Below are 23,382 nucleotides of genomic sequence, written 5' to 3'. Positions count from 1 at the left end.
TAAAAACATAGGAAAAAAAAAAATCACCTAAATAAGCATTTTTTTCTCGCTTGCCTTGCAGATTGTGATTATTTGGAACTGCAGGTTAACCACTGAGAGGCTTGACAAAATTAAGAATATTAACATGTATTTACAGCTTTATTAATTCATTATCAAACTCTATACAATGTGTAGACATTCTTCTGACTTCACTGACTCATATAATAGCAAGGTAAAGGACCTGTAAAAAGTTTCAACACAGTAAAGGGAAATAGTTGGTATACCAGCTGCTTAGAGGACATAGTTGTCAGCCAGTACTGAAGCTTATAGATGCGATCATGTCATTCCTGTTTGCTAAACTTTAATTTTATATGGTTGGTAGCAGTTTAAGTTGTCTGCAGATTCTAGTTTATGATAAGTCCCTAGTGCAGCATTTTTTCTTGTACTTGTTTTATACATATATATATATATATTTATTTTTTTTTCTAACCACATGATTTTAGACATTTTTAGTATTCTGCTAATGCTTTTTTTTTTTTTTTTTTTTTTTTTTTTTTGTCCATTCCTAAGCAAGTTGCCAAATTGTTCTCTAAAAAGAAATTGTTGAGGATAGGTATCTCCTTACCTCATGAGACTTATTTAATCAAAGCAAATAAATTATGTTCATAGCAGTAATACCTGTTATTTCAAGACTATTTTCACTTCAGGGCTTTAAGGGACTGGGATGATTAGCAGATGGAGCAGAAGCACAGGTCATGCTTCCCTCCATCCGTACAGTGGCAGGGAAGGGTACAGAGAGGACTCAGAAAGCCCACCTGATAAACAGATGGCTCAGAGGCTGGTGCCAACACTGAAATTTGTGGGTGTTTTTTGTTTTTGTTTTTGTTTTTGTTTTTGTTTTTTTTGTCAATTGTCAATTTTTTTGACCATGGAGCGCATTACTCAGCACCCAAACTGCTAACTGCAGATGGGTCCCACTGGTCCCAAAGGGGAAAACAGACACTAGCACAGGAGCTGGCAGGGCTCACTGAGAGGTAGGAAGGGGAATGGGGATGGGGAGGGAATAAGGCTTGTTAGAGGTGTGCCAGGGGAACAGTGTCAGTGCTAGGGTAGCAGGCAATGTCCCAACTGAAGTGCATCTACACTAATGAACACAGCATGGGTAACAAACAGGAAGAGCTGGAAGCCATTGTGCAGCAGGCAGGCTATGACTTGGTTGCTATCATGGAAATGTGGTGGGACCACTCTCATGACTGGAGTGCTGCAATGACTGGCTATAGGTTCTTCAGAAGGGACAGGCAGGATGGAAGGAGTAGTGGTGTGACTTTCTGTATTAGAGAATGTTTTGATGTTGTGGCTGAGACTGGGAATGATAAGGTTGAATCCCTATGGGTTAGGATCAATGGGAAGGCCAACAAGGCAGGCATTGTGGTGGGGGTCTATTACAGACCACCAAACCATGATAAGGAGACAGATGAGGAATTCTACAGGCAGGTGCAGAAGTTGTGAAATTGTCGGCTCTTGTCCTCATGGGGGACTTCAGCTTCCCAGACATATCCTGGAAATACAACACAGCTCAGAAGAAGCAGTCTAGGAGGTTTCTGGAGAGCGGAAAATAGTTCCCTGATGCAGCTGGCTAGTGAGCCTACCGGAGAAGGTGCCCCGCTCAACCTTCTGTTCACAAACAGAGAAGGACTGGTGGGAGATGTGGTGGTCAGGAGCTGTCTTGGGCAGAGTGACTGTGAAATGGTAGAGTTCTTTTTTCTTGGAGAAGTCAGGAGGGGCGCAAGTACAACTGCTGTCTTGGACTTCCAGAGGGCCAGCTTTGAGCTGTTCAGGACACTGGTTGGCAGAGTCCCTTGGGAGGCAGTTCTGAAGGGCAGAGGAGTCCAGGAAGGCTGGGCACTCTTCAAGAGGGAAATCTTAAAGGTCTGTCCGCATGTGCCCAAAGACGAACCAACATGGAAGACTGGCCTGGCTGAACAGAGAGTTGTGGCTAGAGCTTAGGAAAAAAAAGAGGGTTTTTGATCCTTGGAGAAGAGAATTGGCCACTCAGAAAGATTATAAGGATTCTGTAAGGATGTGTAGGACAAAATTAGAAAGGCCAAAGCTCATCTGGAGCTCAATCTGGCTACTGCTGTTAAAGACAACAGAAAATGTTTTTATAAATCCATTAACACAAAAAGGAGGACTAAGGAGAATCTCCATCCTTTACTGGATACAGGGGTAACTTAGTGACAAGAGATGAGGAAAAGGCTGAGGTGCTTAATGCCTTCTTTGCCTCAGTCTTTAGCAGCAAGACCAGTTGTTCTCTAGATACCCAGTACCCTGAGATGGTGGAAGGGGATGGGGAGCAGAATGTGGCCCTCACAATCCACAAAGAAATGATTGGTGACCTGCTACAGCACTTGGATGTACTCAAGTCAATGGGGCTGAAGGGATCCAACCAAGGGTACTGTGAGAACTGGCGGAAGAGCTGGCCAAGCCACTTTCCATCATTTATCAGCAGTCCTGGCTATCAGGGGAGGTCCCAGTCAACTGGTGGCTAGCAAACGTGACGCCCATCTACAAGAAGGGCCAGAGGGTAGACCCGGGGAACTATAGGCCTGTTAGTTTGACCTAAGTGCCAGGGAAGCTCATGAAGCAGATTATCTTGAGTGTCATCAAGTGACACTAGCAGGGCAACTACAAGGGTCCCTCACTACAAGAAGGACATGGAGGTGCTCAAACAAGTCCAGAGAAGGGCAACAAAGCTGGAGAGGGGTCTGGAGAATAAGTCTTATGAGGAGTGGCTGAGGGAGCTGGGATTGTTCAGCCTGGAAAAGAGAAGGCTCAAGATCGACCTTATCACACTATATAGGTACCTTAAAGGAGGCTGTAGCAAGGTGAGGGTTGGTCTATTCTCCCATGTGCCTGGTGACAGGACAAGGGGGAATAGACTAAAGTTGCACCAGGGGAGGTTTAGGTTGGATATTAGGAAGAACTTCTTTACCGAAAGGGTTGTTAGACATTGGAATAGGCTGCCCAGGGAAGTGGTTGAGTCACCATCCCTGGAGACTTTAAAAGTTGCATAGATTAGTGATATGGTTTAGTGGCGGACGTGTTAGTGCTAGGTCAGAAGTTGGACTAAGTGATCTTGGAGGTCTCTTCCAACCTATATGATTCTGTGATTCTGTGAAAATATGTAATTTTGTGTACAGTTTTCAAAATCTAAGTCAGTCACATGCAGTTTCAGAAATCTCAGCCCATCTCGACTTTTATTCTAGCACATTTTCCTGGTACGATTTCTTGAACTTCTCTTTCCACTTTCAGTGGCCATTTATATGGTGTATGTATAGGTTAGGAACCCTGTAACTTTCCACTCTGGATAACACAAGCAAGTAAAGACGAACAGGAGTGGCCAAGAAGGAATATAATATTAGGAAAAATGTGCATGCTTGGGTCATGAGATAATGCTTGTTTCAGGGCGACCATGACTGCATTCTACGGGAAGTGCCACTGAGCTGTAAAATCCCACACTTGTGTAGAAATACCTGAAGTTCTCCAAAACTGCTGATTCTTTGAGGCAAGTAAATAGAAAGAGATTGTCCAGGAGAATTTTTAAAGACTCCTCTCATACATTTTTCAGAAGTACCTAAGAACTAAACCTTGCCTGTTTATTGTCTGTACTGCAACTGAATCTTAATTAATTTTTCATTGGTTTTCTCTGACAGGTTTTTGAACCATTGTTACTTTATTGTTTTGGCATATTTAGTTCCCCAGATGCTGCAAGCCATTATATTATCTTCATTGTTTCGTATCTTCTTCACACTTCTTCATATCATTACAGACATTCAAACTTATCCAGCTAAACACGTGTGGAGAGCTGTCAGGAAGAGCCTGCAAGAATTAAACTGTGGTGTGTCTCAGGCTTGTGAACAGAAGAGAAAACTTGTAGAGCCACTTTGTCCAGTCAGTGGATTCTCTCCTCTTTATCTCTTTCTTCCAATAAATCTTTACGTACATATTTCTCCTTGGTATAAATTGCAAATCTACAGAATTTGTCTAACTAATGTAAGAAGTCTTTGCTTTATCCACATCAGCAGAGGCCTAGGAGAACTGAAATGTGGTTTTAAAGTTTTAGTTACTTCCTCTTAGTATGCAGATACTTAGTATGGCAATTTCTGAAATATGATATTTTTTATTTTATTTTATTTTATTTTATTTTATTTTATTTTATTTTATTTTATTTTATTTTATTTTATTTTATTTTATTTTATTATTTTATTTTATTTTATTTTATTTTATTTTATTTTATTTTATTTTATATTTTATTTTATTTTATTTTATTTTATTTTATTTTATTTTATTTTATTTTATTTATTTATTTATTTATTTATTTATTTTTGTCAAGAATCTGGAATGTTGCCAACTGTCACTTACAGGTAATTATCTATGTGTATTCTTTTTTCATCTCATATATACGATATATAAGGCTTAGTCTTATACAGTCTTTTCCTCCCCCATTCCCCTCGTGTTTTGGTTTGTTTTGGGTTTTGTTTGTTTGTTTGTTTGTTAGTTTTCTTATGTATATAGGATGAGATGCAGGGTGTGCTGCTTCTGTGCAGTTACTTTTAAATTAGGTTGGTACCCTCTCATAATATTTCTGTGCAGTGCTGTGTGTTTTTTAAAACAGAATACTATTGCTGAATATAAGGCCATGCATTGCACATGGCTATATCTTAGAAGTCCAGGAAATCCAAGGAACATCTATAAATATATTTCCTCACCACAGTCTGCAGGTCTCTGGGAGGACAAAAATAAAATAAAATAAAAAATAAAAAGTGACTCTTCCATTTCTTTTCATTGCTGCTTCTTTCTAGTTTTCTTACTTTCAGATAAGATGCTGCAACCTAGCCTATTCCTTTTCTGGAAGTCAGTCTCAAACGCACTTTGAGAAGTGAGCTCACAGCAGTGCAGAGTCTGTCTCGTTGCACTCTAGATTAACTCTTCTACTCCTTTGGGTGCCAGGGGAGCATGTGTTCTGAATAAACATGACAACACAAAATTAATCCCATTTCTACAGCTTTACCCTGTTTTTACAATTTAATATTCTGACATGACAAATGTACTGTCGCCTGAAACATGTGCTCTGTTTAAGCAAAATGCTGGTGTAAAGTGTCCTGTTGGGAGTGATAATAAGACTTGTAGCCTTTACATCATCTGTTTCTTAACTTAGGGTTGTGATTTTGCTGTGCAGTCAGTATAATTCTTTTTTTTTTATGGGAAATTTAGAGGGGCTATGTGAATGCTGTAGTCAATGATCCTTATTAAACTAGTAGATTAACTTGGAATAGAAGAAGAGTATAAAATAATTGCAGGAGTAAAATTTACAGAAAGGAACATTTGATGTTGCATGCCCTCAGTTTTTCTACATCTAGCAAAACTACAGCCAGCTTTCAAATAATGGCTTTAGTTTAGGATTCTTCCTGCATATTTTGCCATTCTAGTTGGGCAGTTTCTCATAACTGTTAACCCTGCAGCAGTTTCTAATCAGTCATAGATTACTAAAAAAAAAAAAAAAAAAAAAGAGATTTCTGAAAATCGTGTCTCATATGGATATCTATCTATATATATATACATATATACATTTCCTGTACAAATGCAGTGACTTAAATACATTTAAATTTTTCTATCACAGCTCTTTGAGGTTTAATTCTCTTACACTTCTTCATAAGCAGATATAGCCTGCCCACCCTTCCGTTGAGTATGAACTGGCTCAAACCACTATAAAATCAAGTTGGGAAAAAATGCAATTTATTACAAGTAGTCTTCATTCTATACATCATTTATGGAAAAAAAAAAAGTGCACAAAAAGGAAATTTATTGTGTTGTCTTTCTGTTAGATCTGTTAAATGATGTAGTGAAATATATTTCTACCATTGTAAATTCCCAGCTTGTATTTTCTGGAAAATGTTGAAGCACATGTTGCCTCAGTCTGTAAGACTATCAAAGCATTGATCACATGTCATTGACAGTTTTGCTCTAATTATATATTTGTGATGTGCTGTGATCTAACAGCCATTCGTCTTTTTGTTTGTGGAGAACAGAAGAAATACATTTAATTCCTCATAAATTCCAATTAATGCCCAATTTAATAGGTTGCTTTGTGGTTGTTCAGGTATGTGTATGATTCAAGGGACAGGGCACTATAAAAGTAACTTAGCTTCCGTTCCTATTAATCATCATGAATACATAAAATATCTAGTTGCACTTCCAAAAACTGAGCTGAAGCACTCTCATTCAGTAAGAAGTTTCTGAAACTTTCATCAAACGTTGTGATAGCACCAATATCCTCAACAAATTCTGCCTGTTCTAAATTTCCTTTCTAGTTCATATAGAGATCAGAATACTTCCTTCCCATCAAAACACAAAGGTGTGCTTTTGTGGGGTGAAGGGACTTCAGTAGTACATCTATTCACCGTTGTGAGTAGCAAAACCTTTATGTAGGTTCAGAGACATGGTTGGAAATGTGAGCGAGAGGCATCTTGTTTTATTTACAGTGACATGTAGACAGCAGGCAGCCAGCCAACATGTTTATTTCTGTTCATATTTATTACTGTATGCTATAGCACTGCTGCTGATTTCTGAACCTCCTGGTATTTTGTGTAACACAGGTTCTGGGTACAGCAAGTGAGTCATTAATATTATGGGAGGACATTTCTTTGATGACTTTTATTATTTAAACGTTCTGTGGAAAGCACTAAATGTTAGAATGATAGAATTCCCTGTCTTCTGCCTTTTCATCTTCCCTCTGTCCAAACCTCCTCTAACAAAAACACTGCAGTAAATTGCTTAAGGCACTGCCTTGTCTTCTCAATCTTTCAGATTCTTTCTCTTTCCCACTGCATACAGTCAGTTACAGCCCCCTCCCCCGCATTGATCTGTCCTTTGTTTTAAGAGCTTTTGTTCTCCTCTTGTGATGATGCTAAAACAAAAAGAAAGGAGACATGCATAATAATGCAGGGCCATTGGTGCCAAGGCTCATTGTCCTGTGTCGCTAATGGTACAACCACTGACCTTTCCCCTGCTGTGCCAAGTGCTGTTAAGCTGCCAGCCTACAGAATTAAAAATGTTCCTTGCTCTCCCTGTTCTCTTCCTCCACCAGTTATACACTTTCTCGTCAAGAATCAAGAATAAAAAGAAAGAATTTAATTAAAGTGAATTTTTCTATCCATTGTTAAATGATTCTTTTCAATAGTGATGGCTATTTTTAAATTCTCTGCTCTTTAATTTCTCTGCTTTCCTCTTAGTTACTGCAGAGCAGTCTATCTGATCATTTTAAGTGTGACAAATTCACTAAGAACAATTTCCATACCCTAAAAAAGTCCATCACTCACCTATTTCTACATCTTCTCTCTAGTGCTCTGCCTTTCTAATGGCTATTAATCACTGTGTTTCAAGCAAAAGACAGTATTTACATCCTGCATAGCAACTGAAATATAGATTTAATATATTAAGCTGAAATAGATGTTCTGTTCAGGTACATGAATAAGCAGGTGCAACCTCAATGAGAAATCAGAGGGCTGAGCCCAGCTTCTCAGTAATAGACATGAAACAGGAGTGAGACCTTGTTCAGCTTGGCAGAAACAGAGCTGAATTCTGGGGCTTATCCCTTGAACAAGCACAAGGTATCCTCTTGAACACCACTACGGAAAGACCAGGACAGATTCTATGACTCCCAAAGTCATGGTATAAAACTTTTGACATTAGCTTTTTTCTATTGCTCTCTTCCATGGCATGATTGGGATCCCAGAAAAATGTAAATCATACCAGCTCCTGCCCTTGTGGGGATGAGGATGAAGAATGAATGGAAAGAATGGAGCTAAAAATGTTCCCCTATAAATCTGTGCTGGCCTGTACATAGAAGACTGTACATACAAGGAGATAAATAACTTCTGTTAAGGAAAAGGCTGCACAACCCATAAGATCCTCTCACAACAGAACACGGACTTCTATCCTTTGTTTTTACTTGCCAGTGATCACCATCTTTTTTATTGTAGTGTGTAAAGCTGGAATGGGATTTTTCAGACATGGCAAAGATTGTCTAAATCTTCTATGATCAATGGTGGTGGTAAAACTTCTATTTCTGATGACAATGCCAAGAATTTAAGCCAGTTCTGAGAACTATGAAAGTCATATCTCTGTCCAGGTAGGTGTTTGCTTTCATTCATGTTTTTGTATCCCGGTAAGATAATAACGTCTGTTTGATGTTCTCCTATCTGAAAATAATAGAGAAATAATATTCTTACCATCTTTTTGTATTGTTATTTTTACCATTCAGTGTTGATTTGGGGAGTATTTTGATATAGCACACTTTTTTAACCTTTCCACAAGACAGGTAACTAGCCTTATAAAAAAGTATGTCATCACCCAATTGTCTATCTTTTACTTCTTTTAAAATAATGTGTAGCACTGTATTGTGGATTTGTAGGAACAAAGCTCACTCATTCTTCACATGCTGTATTATTTTCAATGAATCACTTATTTACAGTTCAAGCCAAGAGAGTAATAATATTCCTGACTATTTGTAATACTTTTGTCCTACTACCTTAATAAAGATGAACAGTATTTAACAACCAGCCATTGGAGATCTCTTTATTTCAATTAGCAAGGGTGTTTTTCCTATCATTTTCTCAGAATAAAATGCATCCTGGAAGATTCCTTACTGTGTTCCCCTAGCTGTTGATTTGGAGTGAATTAAAGGAAACATTGTGGTAGGTGAATAGCAGGGGAAAAAAATAAGGTCTAACATTAAACAATATAAATGTTTCAGCCTTTTGCTCTATCAAACCTTAGGGCAATGTCTTTTCAATGTCATGCTTTAGTAAAAGTCTTTTTAGTGCATGGATGTCTTTCTAAACAAGGCAGACAAAAGCTTTTATTTTAAAAGCAAACAGCTAAGTGATTTGCTGTACACTTGCCATGAATAGTAACGAGTAGATTTGTGGTGTGTTCCTCTTTTTAATTAGCACATTGCTATAACCTGACTGCTGCTTTTGCTGTATGGATGAGCACTGTCTTATTACAATGCATCTAGAGGATACCACTTGAAGCAGTTCATGAAACAAGTTAGAAAAAAAATACCATGGAGTATTGGGATTGTTTTGAAATACTTTTATGTTTTACTCACTTATTTGTGGAAAGAATTGGCTGTTAAAGCTGAAAGCAAATCCAGTTGTAGGCATTGTGTTGCATAAAAATAACTTTAAAATAGATTTTTATTGTGAGAGATTGTTTTTCCAGATCTGGGATATCTGTATGCAGATATAGTATTTAACAAGCAAAACAAACAAAAAAATTTTTAGACTTAGTTCTCTTGTTATAAATTGTATATGCCTTAAGTATAATGAAATTTTAAAGTTTCATAATTGAATAACATGGAAAAAAATATTTTTAATTACATCTTTATAAGTTTATCTGATTGAGTATTTTAAGTGGAATTTTTATAAAAAATTCTCACAGCTGTTCCAGATAAAGCCGAATTTTTAAGTAGTAACATTAAAATACAGAAATATTAGGACTTATGTCAGAATTTTCAGGCAATGGAAGAATGGAAAAAAAAAAAAAAAGAAGGGCTTAGTAAAAGGGAATCTGTTTTTCATTATGATAGCTGCACTTTTAATGGAGACTTCGTGTGATTCAGAAAAATATAATCTGAGATAATAAACAGCATACCTATTACATAAACCAATAGTAAAAAAAAATATAGAAGAATGAAATGGAATGACTAAATCAATTGTAAATTCCTTCTGTTACCGCAAAATTCAGAGATATCCCATTTGCAGAGTTTTACACAAATATATTCATGATGGCTTCGCATTCAGATGTTCAAGATTTTTCCCCCAGTGTTTCTCCACATGGGTTTTGAGCCCATGGGCATCTGTCCCTCCTTAGGCTTTTTTTTGTCACAGGAATCCTCTCTGCCATGTTCTGTTGAAGTATATGTGCCTTGCTAAATAGGCTTTGCTGAAACAGAAAACGGGCTTTGCTGGTTTTGCTTTTCTGTAAAGTTTGTACTATAAAGGTGCATAAACCATCTCTGTTACTGCACATGGAATGTGATGTCCTGAGTTATGACTGACATCAAAGTACCTAAGAGAGAAACCAGACTTTTAAGATAAATTCCTATGAAAATGTCAGGAACATTCAAACACCTACAGTGTTTTGGATACTATCAGGAGGTGAAGAGAAATTAATCTTATGATATGGTCTCTCTAAATAATGGTTATGTTTTTATGTTTTTATGTAAATACTTTTGTCAGTGTATAATACAGAAAGATGCCAGAGGAATTTTTTTATTTTTTTTTTGTATGTGTGTGTGTAACTTAGTGGTCTCCAGCAAATTCCACAGTAAAAGAATTAGGAAGTATTTACTCAGTTCAGATTTATTATTATTATTATTATTGTTATTATTATTATTATTATTATTATTATTATTATTATTATTGTTATTGTTATTGTTATTGTTAATACTTATTTATTTATTAATGAGAGAAGTTGGGAATTCACTTTTAAAAGGTGTCACTTAAATAGGATGAACAGTAAGGCAAAACCCAAGCTTGGCAAATGCCAAACTCTTAGTAGTAATTAGGAATCTTTCTGAAATGATAAGAAGTCCAAACAGCCAGAGTGTTTTCTTGAGACATATGTGTAGTCATTCACACAGTGTAGAACTGAAAACACTTTTCAGCTATAGGCAGTAAAGTGAATGAAAAAATATGATGACACTTTAGAAATCATATTGTTTTGAAATATGGTTGACTTATATTTATGTAATAAATATGGATTTCTTTTATGGATTTCTTGGCATATGGATTTCTTTTAGAGGCAACTTTATTTTTGGAAGGGGTTGAGTTTTCAGAATTTAAAATTCTGATTGCTCACAGCGCAACATGGAGGTCACCAAATCATGTTGCTTTTTGATACGTTGCTCAAACTTAGAGAAATAAATGAAAGACTTTATCGTATTGGCTGCAGAGTTACAGTTACTCATTAACAGTGAAGCCCTGAATGATTTGCAAACTGTGAGCAATTAAATGGTTCTAAACACATTGATATTCTAATATTTATATATGGCACTTATATTGCAGAAAAGGGAGGGAGGGAGGGAGGGAGGGAAGGAAGGAAGGAAGGAAGGAAGGAAGGAAGGAAGGAAGGAAGGAAGGAAGGAAGGAAGGAAGGAAGGAAGGAAGGAAGGAAGGAAGGAAGGAAGGAAGGATCTCTTAAGGCATTAAGACCACCTTTAATCTTTAAAAGGGATTTTCAATAGCCTTCTAAACCAAGAGTCTAAATATGGTGCCTGAGAAAGAGGAAATTATAAAATTATTAAATTATGCTATGAATTGACAACTGTAAAATGAATTTAAAATGATTTTAAATCATGTGTGATTTTTTATATATGTGGCATATGGATATAAATATTTATATAAAATATATGTAAAACCCATGTCATAATTAGAAAGTCTGTTTTCTAGAGACTTTCTAAGGTTACCAGATGTGATCAAATACTGTTTCTAATAGGCTAAAGTGTATGTTTCTAATGCTTCAGAGGTGAAAAGTGTTAATATTTAAGCTGTCATCACAAAAAATTGCCTCTGACCTAGGATGAGTAAAGGTGATCTTGGAGGTGGATAAGAGGCTACAAAAAGTTCCATATTTAGGAAAAATGAGGGAAAAAAATGGGTTTGCTAGCTAGTTTACTGCTAAAATAAAATAAATAAATTGAAATATTATCATGCTTGGAGTTTTCAAATAAATGTTATATAGGGATAATGAGCAGACAGTGGACTGTGCAGTCAAGCTAAAAGGTAAGTAAATATTTCAGATGTGGCATTGCAATATACTGTGTCCATATAATTTGTCTGTGTAACTGAAGTATACAACATATACTTTATGTACAGTCAGTCAAACATAATTCTGGCTTCTCTACCATATCTAAGTATGTAGGCACAAACAGCTTACCGTGTCTGAAATTATTCCAGAACTTGCTTTCCATAGCACTTCCCATGCAGCTGTAATTGATAGTGCACCACAGTGATGTGACATCCTCCTGCAAGGTCTTTTGTAGAATACATCTGCTGTACATTGGGGAAACAAAATATGAGTCTTGACTGAACCTTGCAGTAGAAAGGATTCAAACCGGGAAACTGTTCAACACAATTTGCATATTATGCAGATGAGAAACTAATGACAAAGAGTGTTTTGGCAAACTCTGCCTTGTTATCTGGCAATAGTGCATATAGTGGGGTACCTAGACATAATCTCTTCTAATGTCATTTTGCAATTAAAAAAAATAAAGTCAGAGAAATGTAGTGAGGTGCATATGCAAATAAGATGCACTTGTGATGAACCACATAATCCTGTGTGATCCAAGCAATCCAGTTCATTTTGGGACACAGGCATCATGATTGCATGTTATTAATTCTGAATGGTGGAAGAGGGAAAGTAGCCAAGTGCTTACTGAATCCTCATTTCTAGTTTGAGCGTCTGCTTCTTCATCCTTGCTTGCCAGTTCTGAGTGTATTTCAAGGAACATCGCTGAGAACAAAATCGAACACCATCAATATTAATGATCTGAACTAGGAAGATAGCTTTTAGTGTGCAAATTAATTACCCTAATCACAGGGTTTTTTGTATCCATTTTAATGAAATAACTATTTATTTCACTGAGTCCTGAGCTTTTCTTTTGCAAATAAGGCACATTTACATGATAAATACATGAAATTTAAATGGATGACTAAATTAAATTGAAAAGAAAAAAAGACCTTTTAAATACAATTTTCATAGGAAAAACAGCTAGATTAATGGGTTGGTTAGCTGACTGGCATCTGTGATTAAATCTTTTTAATATATGTCAAATAGAATTTAATGGACCTCAAGAATTGTCTACATAGTCAGTAATATTCAAGGTTTATTGAAGATGCATTTTATCTCCTATTACTGAAGTGTAGACAGCTGAAGGGACACTGCTTGTGATTGCCCAGTACAGTATAAAGATGTTATAGTTGGAAATAATAGTAATAAAAATTAGTATTTCTCTTTTTTTCTGTGTTGCTTGGCTCTTTGCTCTGAAAAATAACATTTTCTACCTGCTGGAATTTAAAACAAGAAACTCCACTTCTTAAAATGGTTTTGAATGTTTGCATAGTCTTCTGATTTAATCACTACATGCATATTAGTTTCATACTGTTGTTTCCTATTAATGACAAGTAAGGAGAAAGTGCTTAGTTCAGAGGAATTTTAAATGTATCTTTTAGATTCTATGTGTTTTGAAAACTTTATTTATTGTGGCGAAGCTTTGAAGGGCTCCAAATTCAACAGAAGCAAGATTTGAAACACATTCCAGCTCATTTTTTGATAACAGTCCTGCAGAACAGAGCATCTTTCTCTGCTTGCTTTTTTCCCAGTTGAGCCACCAGAGACATCTCCAGCTTCCTTTGATTTGAAATGATCAATGGCAGCTGCGGCAGGCAGGCAGGGTGCCCGAGGCACAATGCAAACAAGTCTCTCTCCCAGCTCACTAGGATTTACATTTCAATTGCTGCCACATTTTTAAAGATAATTATAACCTTTTTATATTAATATTTTTCTGTGGCCTCTCTGATATTTTAACAACATAAATATTAATTTAGCACATCAAGGAGAACATGCTTCCTTCAGTGCAATAGCTTGAACAAAAATGTCCCCAAAACACAGGGCATCAAACACAGCATCATGAATCTCTGAGCATTAGCCATAGGACAGTGGGCTTCTGATAGATTTAATTTTGCCTGGCCCTGTACTGTTTTAGAGATTACTAGAGAATAACCTTTCCTTTCAACTTTAGAACAAACTGTCCTGATACAAGTGCAGAATGTGTTCACTGTCGGAGCTGACATCTGTGACTTATGTGCCTCCAAACACTGTCTTTACCCTGGTGAAAAATATCAACTAGATGCAGCTGGCTTGATAAAATTGATTTTCTTGGAAAGAGAAAGGGGAAATTGCTGTTGCTGGTACTAAGAATTTCTAAAGAGTTTTGTGTTTCATTACTGCGGTCATTTTTTATGCTTATTACCAATCCAGAAATGCATATCCTCCTCCTATTGCATCAGGACAAGCCATCATAATGTACAGATGGTGCTGTACCTACCCAGATCACGTGTTAGGTCATAATATATTTTTTTGCTCGCTGCTTTATAAACGTTTAGCATGTAGCATATTTTACTTATTTTTTTAAGCTGCCTTTTTTTTTTCTTTTTTTTTTTTTTTTTTGTTGATTTGCTTGCTCAGTTTCTCATACAAGTACAACATTCCTAACTACACTCCAGTGTCGAGCATCACTCACTATTTTTACATTCAAGCCCACGTGTGTGTGGGAATTATGCATTTTCCATAGCAACTGACAAATAAGAGGAATTAATGTATATTACAAAGAAAATTGATACCAGTACCCATCTGATGTTACAAAGAGGTCACTCTGTTGCTCTTCTTGATAACGTGCAGAGTTACAATCATTGCCTTGGAATCTTTTTATGGACAAGACCTTAATTTCCTACACACCAAAGCCATGAGCTTGAGCATCGCTTGAAGCTGACTGAGGGAATAAAACTGCTCATGAAATATGCATGACTAACACATATGCTGCCAGGGGAACTTAGTGTATTATGTATGACCCTTCTGTAATTGTAAGGAAATGATATTCATTTAAATGGATGTTTATCACAGTTAAAGGTACACCTAATGAGGCAAAGGTCATATGCCTAAAAACACAGGGTTAGCTTACTGTTTCTGGCCTTGTTTAAAAAGGCTATGCCTTTTCACAGTTGTTTCTCCAGCACGTGATCTATATTTATGCAGCTTAAAGAGTCCCTGTCTTCTGTACTTGCATGCCAAATGCAGTATGAAACTAAATTTAATTCTAATATTATATGCATGTATATAGGAAATATCTAGACAGCATATTAAAATTCATTTCAAAACTAACTACTTTTTCAACTGCTGTTGCTTGGGGCAGCTATAGATTTTCTTTTGTTATTATTATTAGCCATTTTGGTATTTATTTATTTTTATTTTTAAAAATTTAACCCAAGTATCCTGAAGTGAATAATGTGCTGTGTGGTGGTGGCGTTTTGTTTGTTTGTTTGTTTGTTCTGTTTTGTTTGTTTTTCAGCTTAAGAGATAGCTGCAATATATCTTGTTTATTTCTGCTTCTATCATCCCTCCTCAATACAAAGACCTGTTTCAAAGTAAAATGTTTTACCTTGCTTCTTCTTAAACTGTAATATTTCTGCAATATAGATTTGGCTTTGTCTTTTCATGCATATGTTCTGAGAGTTCAGGGAGAGATGTTACACAGGACATTCACACAACTTTCTTCAAAAGCCAAACCTTTTGATTAGCACTGCAAAGCTTTACCAGTTCTTCTCACAGAATCATTGGTCTGCACAGATAACCCTCAAATTTTCTCACATTGCTCATGAGAGTGACTTTCCAGCCCAACAAAGTTTCTATATCAATAAAGAGAAAAGCAATTTATCACATTTCACACTGCTGATAGGAGAAGCTGACAAATTTCAGGACATGTAACTGTTCCAAAAGCAAAACTGAGTCTGGATTACACTCAAGAAAGTTGGCCAAGTTCATCTTGGTCTAATGCAATTGATTTAATACTTCATGATCAACACTATTTAAAGCAGGAAAAAAAAAAGAAAAAAAAAAAAAGAAAAAAAAAAGAAAAAAAAAAAAGAAAAAAAAACACAGTGGATATCTGGTCTTCCTTCAAAGAACTCAAATATTGACATGTGCTTCATATGATTTATCAACCAGATGATTTTTTTTTGTCAGTCTTCTATAGCAAAACATTACATAGAAGGTCACAAGTTTTGGTTGGATATGTAATTGGCTGTAACCAGCCTAAGACATCTGCATATAATACCAACACAACATAAGGAGCTCTAGTGGGCACTAACAATTCAGCTGCATGTATCCTGCATGTACATCAACAAGATGCCTCTTAGCCTGAGCAAACAAAAGAACTGGGAAGAAACAGTTTCCTGGAGTTTTGGAAAGCTGAGTGTGGAAAACTGCAGACAAACTTCTTTGCATTAGAACCCCAAAGATAGGGAAAATTCTAGCCCATAAAACACGCTTAGCTGACTGGATCAACCTCTTCAAAGGCACAGGTGCGTATTGCAAACTATGCTTTCATGTTCTGAATATGCTCAGACATTTTAGACTGCATACACCCCTTCTGAGCCTGGATTTTATGTAAATTAATTAAGTTAATTAGTAAGCAACATTGAACTCATGCCATTACACTTGTTGTTGTCCTTGAAATGGAAGTAAAGTTTCCCAGCAGTCAGAAATGGAGAGAATTGGTTGCTTCGCTTCGCTTCGCTTCGCTTCCCTCCCCTCCCCTCCCCTCCCCTCCCCTCCCCTCCCCTCCCCTCCCCTCCCCTCCCCTCCCCTCCCGTTCCTTTCCTTTCCTTTCCTTTCCTTTCCTTTCCTTTCCTTTCCTTTCCTTTCCTTTCCTTTCCTTTCCTTTCCTTTCCTTTCCTTTCCTTTCCTTTCCTTTCCTTTCCTTTCCTTTCCTTTCCTTTCCTTCCCTTCCCTTCCCTTCCCTTCCCTTCCCTTCCCTTCCCTTCCCTTCCCTTCCCTTCCCTTCCCTTCCCTTCCCTTCCCTTCCCTTCCCTTCCCTTCCCTTCCCTTCCCTTCCCTTCCCTTCCCTTCCCTTCCCTTCCCTTCCCTTCCCTTCCCTTCCCTTCCCTTCCCTTCCCTTCCCTTCCCTTCCCTTCCCTTCCCTTCCCTTCCCTTCCCTTCCCTTCCCTTCCCTTCCCTTCCCTTCCCTTCCCTTCCCTTCCCTTCCCTTCCCTTCCCTTCCCTTCCCTTCCCTTCCCTTCCCTTCCCTTCCCTTCCCTTCCCTTCCCTTCCCTTCCCTTCCCTTCCCTTCCCTTCCCTTCCCTTCCCTTCCCTTCCCTTCCCTTCCCTTTCTTTCCAAAAATCCTCTCATGAGGAGATACTCTATCTTTTATCTATCTTATTACCTAAATATAAACTGTAAAAAGTCTTTTGCTCACAAGCATACATTTATTCCATCTATAAGGAGTGCATCCACATCAATATGCTGCTGCCTGCCAATTGTAGTGATTCCTTTTCAACAGACATGAACTCTCCTGCACTTTTCTTTTACTCTGTGAACTATTAGAAAACGAAGAGCAGAGCTAAAAATGAAAACTAAGAAGAGTGCCCAACATGATTCTGAAATATTCTATCAAACAATTTTGCCTGAACAGTACATGTAAGGAAAGATAGTGGCCCTGTGCAAACTGTAAGTTCCTTAAACAGACATATACACGCACAGCATTTTGAGTTTTATAATGCTCAGAGAGTACTGTGTAAGTACTGTTTCATTATTGTAACTGGAGGGGTATTCTTGGGATTATTTTGGGATTATTATTATTTTTTTTTTTTTTTTTTTTTTTTTCCCCAGATTAATTGTCCTGGGGAAAATAGCTGCCCGTGGCCTAGCCAGGTATACTCTTCTCTGGGTAAAGAACTGTCTGGAGGGCCGTGCTCCATGGGTTGTGGTTAATGGAGTTAAGCCCAGCTGGCGTCCCATTGCAAGTGATGTCTCCCAGGGGTCGTTACTGGGGCCTATCTTGTTTAATATCTTTACTGATGACCTGTATGAGGGGATTGGTTGAGTAAATTTGCGGATGAAGCCAAGCTGGGAGACAGTGTGGATCTGCCTGAGGGTTGGGTGGCCCTTCAGAGGGTTTTGGATAGGCTGGACTGCTGGGCTGAGGCAAATGGGATGAGTTTCAACAAAGCTAAGTGACGGGTCCTGCACTTTGGTCACAACAACCCCATGCAGCGTTGTAGGCTTGGGGCGAAGTGGATAGAAGACTATAAAGAGGAAAGGGACCTGGGAGTGTTGATCGATGCTCAGCTGAACATGAGCCGGCAATGTGCCCAGGTGGCTAAGAAGGCCAATGGCATCCTAGCCTGTATTAGAAATAGCATAGCCAGCAGGAGCAGGGAGGTGATCGTCCCCCTGTACTCTGCTCTGGTGAGGCTACACCCCGAGTACTGTGTTCAGTTTTGGGCCCCTCACTACAAAAGGGACATTGAGGCCCTGGAACGTCCAGAGATGGTCAACAAAACTGGTGAAGGGTCCAGAGCACAAGTCTTATGAAGAGAAACTGAGGGAGCTGGGATTGTTTAGGCTGGAGAAGAGGAGGCTCAGGGGAGACCTCATTGCATGCTACAACTTAATGAGTGGAGGTTGTGATGAGGAGGGGGTTGGCCTCTTTTCTGAGATAACTGATGATAGGACTCAAGAAAATGGCCACAAGTTGCACCTGGGGAGATTTAGATTAGAAATCAGGAAAAGCTTTTTCTCTCAAAGAGTGGTCAGCCACTAGAACGGCCTGCCCAGGGAGGTGGTGGAGTCACCATCCCTTGCGGTCTTCAAGAAGCGCCTGGACAAGGTGTTACAAGTTATGATTTAGTAGCTGAGTGGGTAGTATTGGTGATAGGAGGAAGGTTGGACTAGATAATCTTGTAGATCCTTTCCAACTTTGTGTTTCTATGATTCTATGAATTAAGAAACAGCAGTCTTTTTCTTCTCAGCGTTTTTTATTTGTCTGGTTTGGTTTGGTGTGGTTTTAAATCTTGTGATAAACATACAGTTTTCCTTGCCTGTGCTACTGCAGTGGTGAAAAAATCACATGAGATAAAGCTCATTGCAATACAGTTCCAAAAAGTAATTTTTCATGCAGCTATTCAGGCTGTTAAAATTGCCTAGCTTAATTAGCTGATTTGAGTTATTTTGTATCATTTTTGCACTTGGAACTGTTACCTAAGAAGACCAAATATCCCAATTCCTCATTTTCACACTTCCAACATTACCTGTCAAGCATTTAAAAATAAAATAAAATAAAATAAAATTATTTATTCTAACTCAAATAGAAATTAATGACTTGTTTGGAGAGTTTGGAAGGAAGTGGAATACGGAGCCAAAATTGTAGGGGATAGCCCACACTTAGAATCATAGAATATGCTGAGTTGGAAGGAAGCCACGAGGATTGTCTATCCCAACTGCTGACTCTACTCAGGGCAACCTAAGAATTAAACCATATATCTAAAAACATTGTTGAAATGCTACTTAAACTCTGGCAGCTTTGTGCCATGACCACTGCCCTGGGGAACCTGTCCCAGTGCCTGACCACCCTCTGGGTGCAGACCCTTTCCCTAACCCCCATCCTGACCCTCCCCTGTCCCAGCTCCATGCTGTTCCCTCGGGTCCTGTCGCTGTCCCCAGAGAGCAGAGCTCAGCGCCTGCCTCTCTGCTTCCTTCGTGAGGGAGCTGCAGGCCGCCATGAGGCTCAGCCTGCTGTGCTCTGGGCTGAGCAAACCAAGGGACCTCAGCTGCTCCTCATATACATTGCCCTCTGGTTCTTTAACCATCTTTGTTGTTCCTGCTGTAATATTTTTATACTTTCCTTATATTGTGGAGTCCAAAACGGCACACAGTACTTGAGATCACACCAATACTGAATATAGCGGGATAATCACTTCTTTTGACTGGTTAGCTGTACTGTGCTTAATGTACCCCGTGACACAGATGTCCCTTCTGGCTATAAGGGCACATTGTTGACTCACATTAAGTTTAACAACAGCAGAAAGCCATGGATACCTCTCTGCAGGGCTGCATTCCATTCTCTTCTCCTCCTGCCTACAAGTACATCCAGTATTGCACCAGCACAGATACAGTCAGGCACTTGCTCTTGTTAAATTTCATATGGTTGGTAACCACACAATGCTCTAATCTATCAGGATCTCCCTATAAGTCTTACCTTATCAAATTTAATTGTTAATACTATTGAAATACCTGTTGGGAGCAATAGAACAATTTAATTTCCGTAACCTTTAAAATAAAATAAGCTTAAATAAACAATAAATGTTTTGCAGAAAATATTTCCCATGCAGATATTCTCCTTAATGTCAATTCAAATCATAATGGTAAGTAACAAGTGCACTTATATTACCATTTTATTTGATTGCAGATTCACTCTTTCAAAGCAAACCTTCTGATAGTTGTCACTTACCAGGCTATGGCTCACATAGTGAAGCAGTGTTGAAGTGATGGATTATAACATAGGTGTATAGAATAGGCATTTAATACACTCGTATTGCTAATGGACATTAAACACATCAGACCAGACTGGAGGCAACCCTCTTGACCTGGCTATAGAATGCTGTTTGCCTTTTACAGTTCTCTTTTTGTCCCCCAACCACCTAATTTTTGTACATATCTGCTTCAAAGGAGCCTCACTCCTTACCAAGTTAGACATGGCTGCTATTGCCATGAGTTAGAAGAAAGTACAAATCTCAATCAGATGGCATAAGGTTTAGTGACCTAGGCAAAATGAACATTCAATAGTTACTCAAAATCTTGGCTACTAAAGTAATAGTTCTGGCAATGATAAATTGGGTGTAGTTGTTTATTTATAAGTTGTTTTCTATGTAATTATACATGTACAGTTATAGTTTATAACTTCATGCTATACCTGGATTTGGCACTCTAATTTTGTAAAAGATTACCCCAGATGATTACTTACTTTTTTTTTTTTTTTTTTTTTTTTACATTTATTGCTCATTCATATACACAATTCTTAGTTCACAACAGAATTTTAATTAAAGGTTCTTTTCACTCATAGGGTTGGTGTCTTCTTTAAATGCCCTTTTTTTCAATAGTCAGTTTCCCAAGCTCTCCCGAGTCTACCCTTAGTTTTAACAGTGATCTTCAGTTCATACAAATCTATTGTCTTGCCTATCAGAACTGTTCATTTATTCATACCATGCCGTCAGTAGGGCTGAAGCAAAAAAGGACAACCTGAAAGTCATCCTGAAACAGCAGTAACAGATAACAAGTTGGGACAGCCATTATTTTATTACCTAGAACCATATGTCAAGGAGTAACAAAGAAATCACAACAATATATACAGAAGCACTGTTGTGCATAGAGTCTGGGGGAGATCTTGAACAATACGAATTAGTCCTCTGAGTATTTAATCCCAAAAGATGTAAGGAAAAAAACCCTGCCAACTGGAAAGACTTTATATATCTGCCTGCATTCTGCCGGGCTAGATACAGCCAACAATCTTTTAATCTTCTTCCTGAAGGATACTTTGAAAATTTACCAAATAAGCATTGCAGTGTGGTAGGAGCAGAGAGTGTATGGGTGTGGTGAGGGGCAGGTAGAGAAAGTAAATTGAAGAATTAAGATACATTGAACAGCAGTAGTGTTAACATGAGCATATTGCAAACAACTAGAAGATCAAATGGTGATCATTGTTTGACAGGAACACTGGAAACCACAGCCTAGATTTCTATTGCTTTTAATTATTTAGAAGTATAAGCATATGAAGTTGAATGCTAATTTTGGTTATGACCTAATAAATGTGCTAAATATTTTTCTTTTTTTCTTTCTTTCTTTCCTTGCTGTACCTTTTGTACATGCACACTGTGTGCATACATACAGTTGTATCTAGCTGTGTAATCTGATTATAGCTGGAACCAATTCCTTCCAGAGCACCTTTCTTTGCTATAGGGGCAGATAATACAGCCTCAGCCACTTATACGTCTCTTACTGACTCAGAGGGACTATTCTTTTGCTCAGTGGGAATTCTTCAAGAAAGGCTCCCAAGCAAGCTCTAACAGTGTCCCAGGAGTTTATCGGGCATTTATTTGTTCCTTCATCAGAGTAGCTATTCTGTGGAAGATGTAACCAAGATCTTGAGATTACCTCCTTCTGCCTCACCGCTACTACCCAGCACTTGAAGCATCTGTGATCCTCACTAGCTGGGCAGCAATACCTGCAGTGAGCTAGCTCACAGGGCTTGTGAAACAAAAGGAGTTTCTCTAAGCAAGCTTATCTGCATTAGCAGCACTTGATTCTAGATAGTTGCAGTGCACCAACAATTCAGACTAAAAGAATAACAGTGGCTGAGCAGAACAAACTTCCCACTGTGAAGCAATTATAGTGCTGTTGAATGGCTGATTGCTTGTGTGTGGTCCCCTCGGCTCCCTGATGTGGTGTGCTTATAGTCTTGCAATTGGATAAAATAGATTGGAATGAGTGCTGTCATATAGAACTGCCAGCTGTTCCACTGTTAATAAAGACACTATTTAGCTATTAATACATCCCATTCTTCTCTGCTGTGCTTATTCAAACAAAATATCTTTGTTTGTAGGGAGGGTGTGACTGCACCTGTTCTGGATTCAGGAATCCATGGCCTGTGAGAGACCCCTTGATACTCTTAAACAACAATGCTAGCTTCCAGCCAGAGCTCTGCACAAAAAACAGGCAGAATGGGCTTGCTTTTCCAACAGATCTAGCAGACAATGTTCTAAAAATATACCAGCTTTGGAGTTAGTTTCCTACTGCCTGGGCTTTTGCCTTTATTCATTAAACCAGCTAATTCATTTTTAGTATGGGGACCCTTTATCAGCACTCACATTTTAATTGTTAGTAGTTCACAGGAACGAAGACTAAACTGCCAAAATATATAGAACTTAAGGGGATTGATTATGTCATACTTTGTATATGAATTTAATGGACAGTTAAAACTTGATTCCTTGCATTGTGAGGGAATGGAAGAGAAGGCCAAAATTTTATTCTAAGATCATTTTCTTTTAAGATTATTGAAGGCAGCTGACTTTCATTAAAAATATTTCCATTACAAATATTTATTTTTAGAATACATGGAATTCCTACATGGACTCATAAGAAACTGTGTTTTCTTGTGTTGGTAAAAAAAATATATATATGTGTGTATTACTCTCTCTCTATATATATTATGCTAAACCTGTCTTTAAACAATAAAAACAACAAAGCATACTGTAATAGCCCCAAAATGTCATATCAGAAATTTATAGTGATATATAGGTAGTGCTTTTTTTTATTTTTTTTTTTATTATTTTTTTTTTTTACTGAGCCTAGATAGTTATTAATAAGCCTAGAAGCAGGTGAAGGTCATAGGTGGCTTGTAATGATACTAGGTCCTTCATTTGGCTCTACTAATGACTTGCAATTTGAACTTGGAGAACGTCTTTCTTCTTTTTTTTTTTTTTTTTTCTTTCTCCACAGAAAAATGTTGCCGTTATCACCCAGCTAAAATGTGGGAGAAATTCACCATAACTGCTGTAGGTGGTTACCTAAATCATAGACAGCAAGCACATTCAGCTATTCTTCTTTTGCGTTGAGATAGACTAATGATAAATACTCTGAAAATCCCTTGCCTTCCTAAGACAAGGAGTTTGGAATAAAGTGAGAAAGTAGCTCCCTAATATAATCCCATTTCTAAAGCTAATTTG

General features: G+C 37.8%; 1 long non-coding RNA gene across 1 annotated transcript in view; it reads left to right on the top strand.

Moving 5' to 3' along the window:
• LOC119714465 (uncharacterized) overlaps positions 1 to 23,382 on the top strand; it is an 85,364-nt gene that overhangs the window by 39,806 nt on the left and 22,176 nt on the right. The window contains exon 3 of the long non-coding RNA XR_005261697.2: positions 8,022 to 8,170. This is a non-coding gene — a long non-coding RNA (uncharacterized lncRNA). The remainder of the gene's footprint in view (positions 1 to 8,021; positions 8,171 to 23,382) is intronic.

The sequence above is a fragment of the Anas platyrhynchos genome, chromosome Z (genome assembly GCF_047663525.1).
Source record: "Anas platyrhynchos isolate ZD024472 breed Pekin duck chromosome Z, IASCAAS_PekinDuck_T2T, whole genome shotgun sequence".
NCBI classification, from domain to species: Eukaryota; Metazoa; Chordata; class Aves; order Anseriformes; family Anatidae; genus Anas; species Anas platyrhynchos.
Note: the sequence above shows the minus strand (reverse complement) of the source record. Positions and strands in the feature narration are given on the sequence as shown.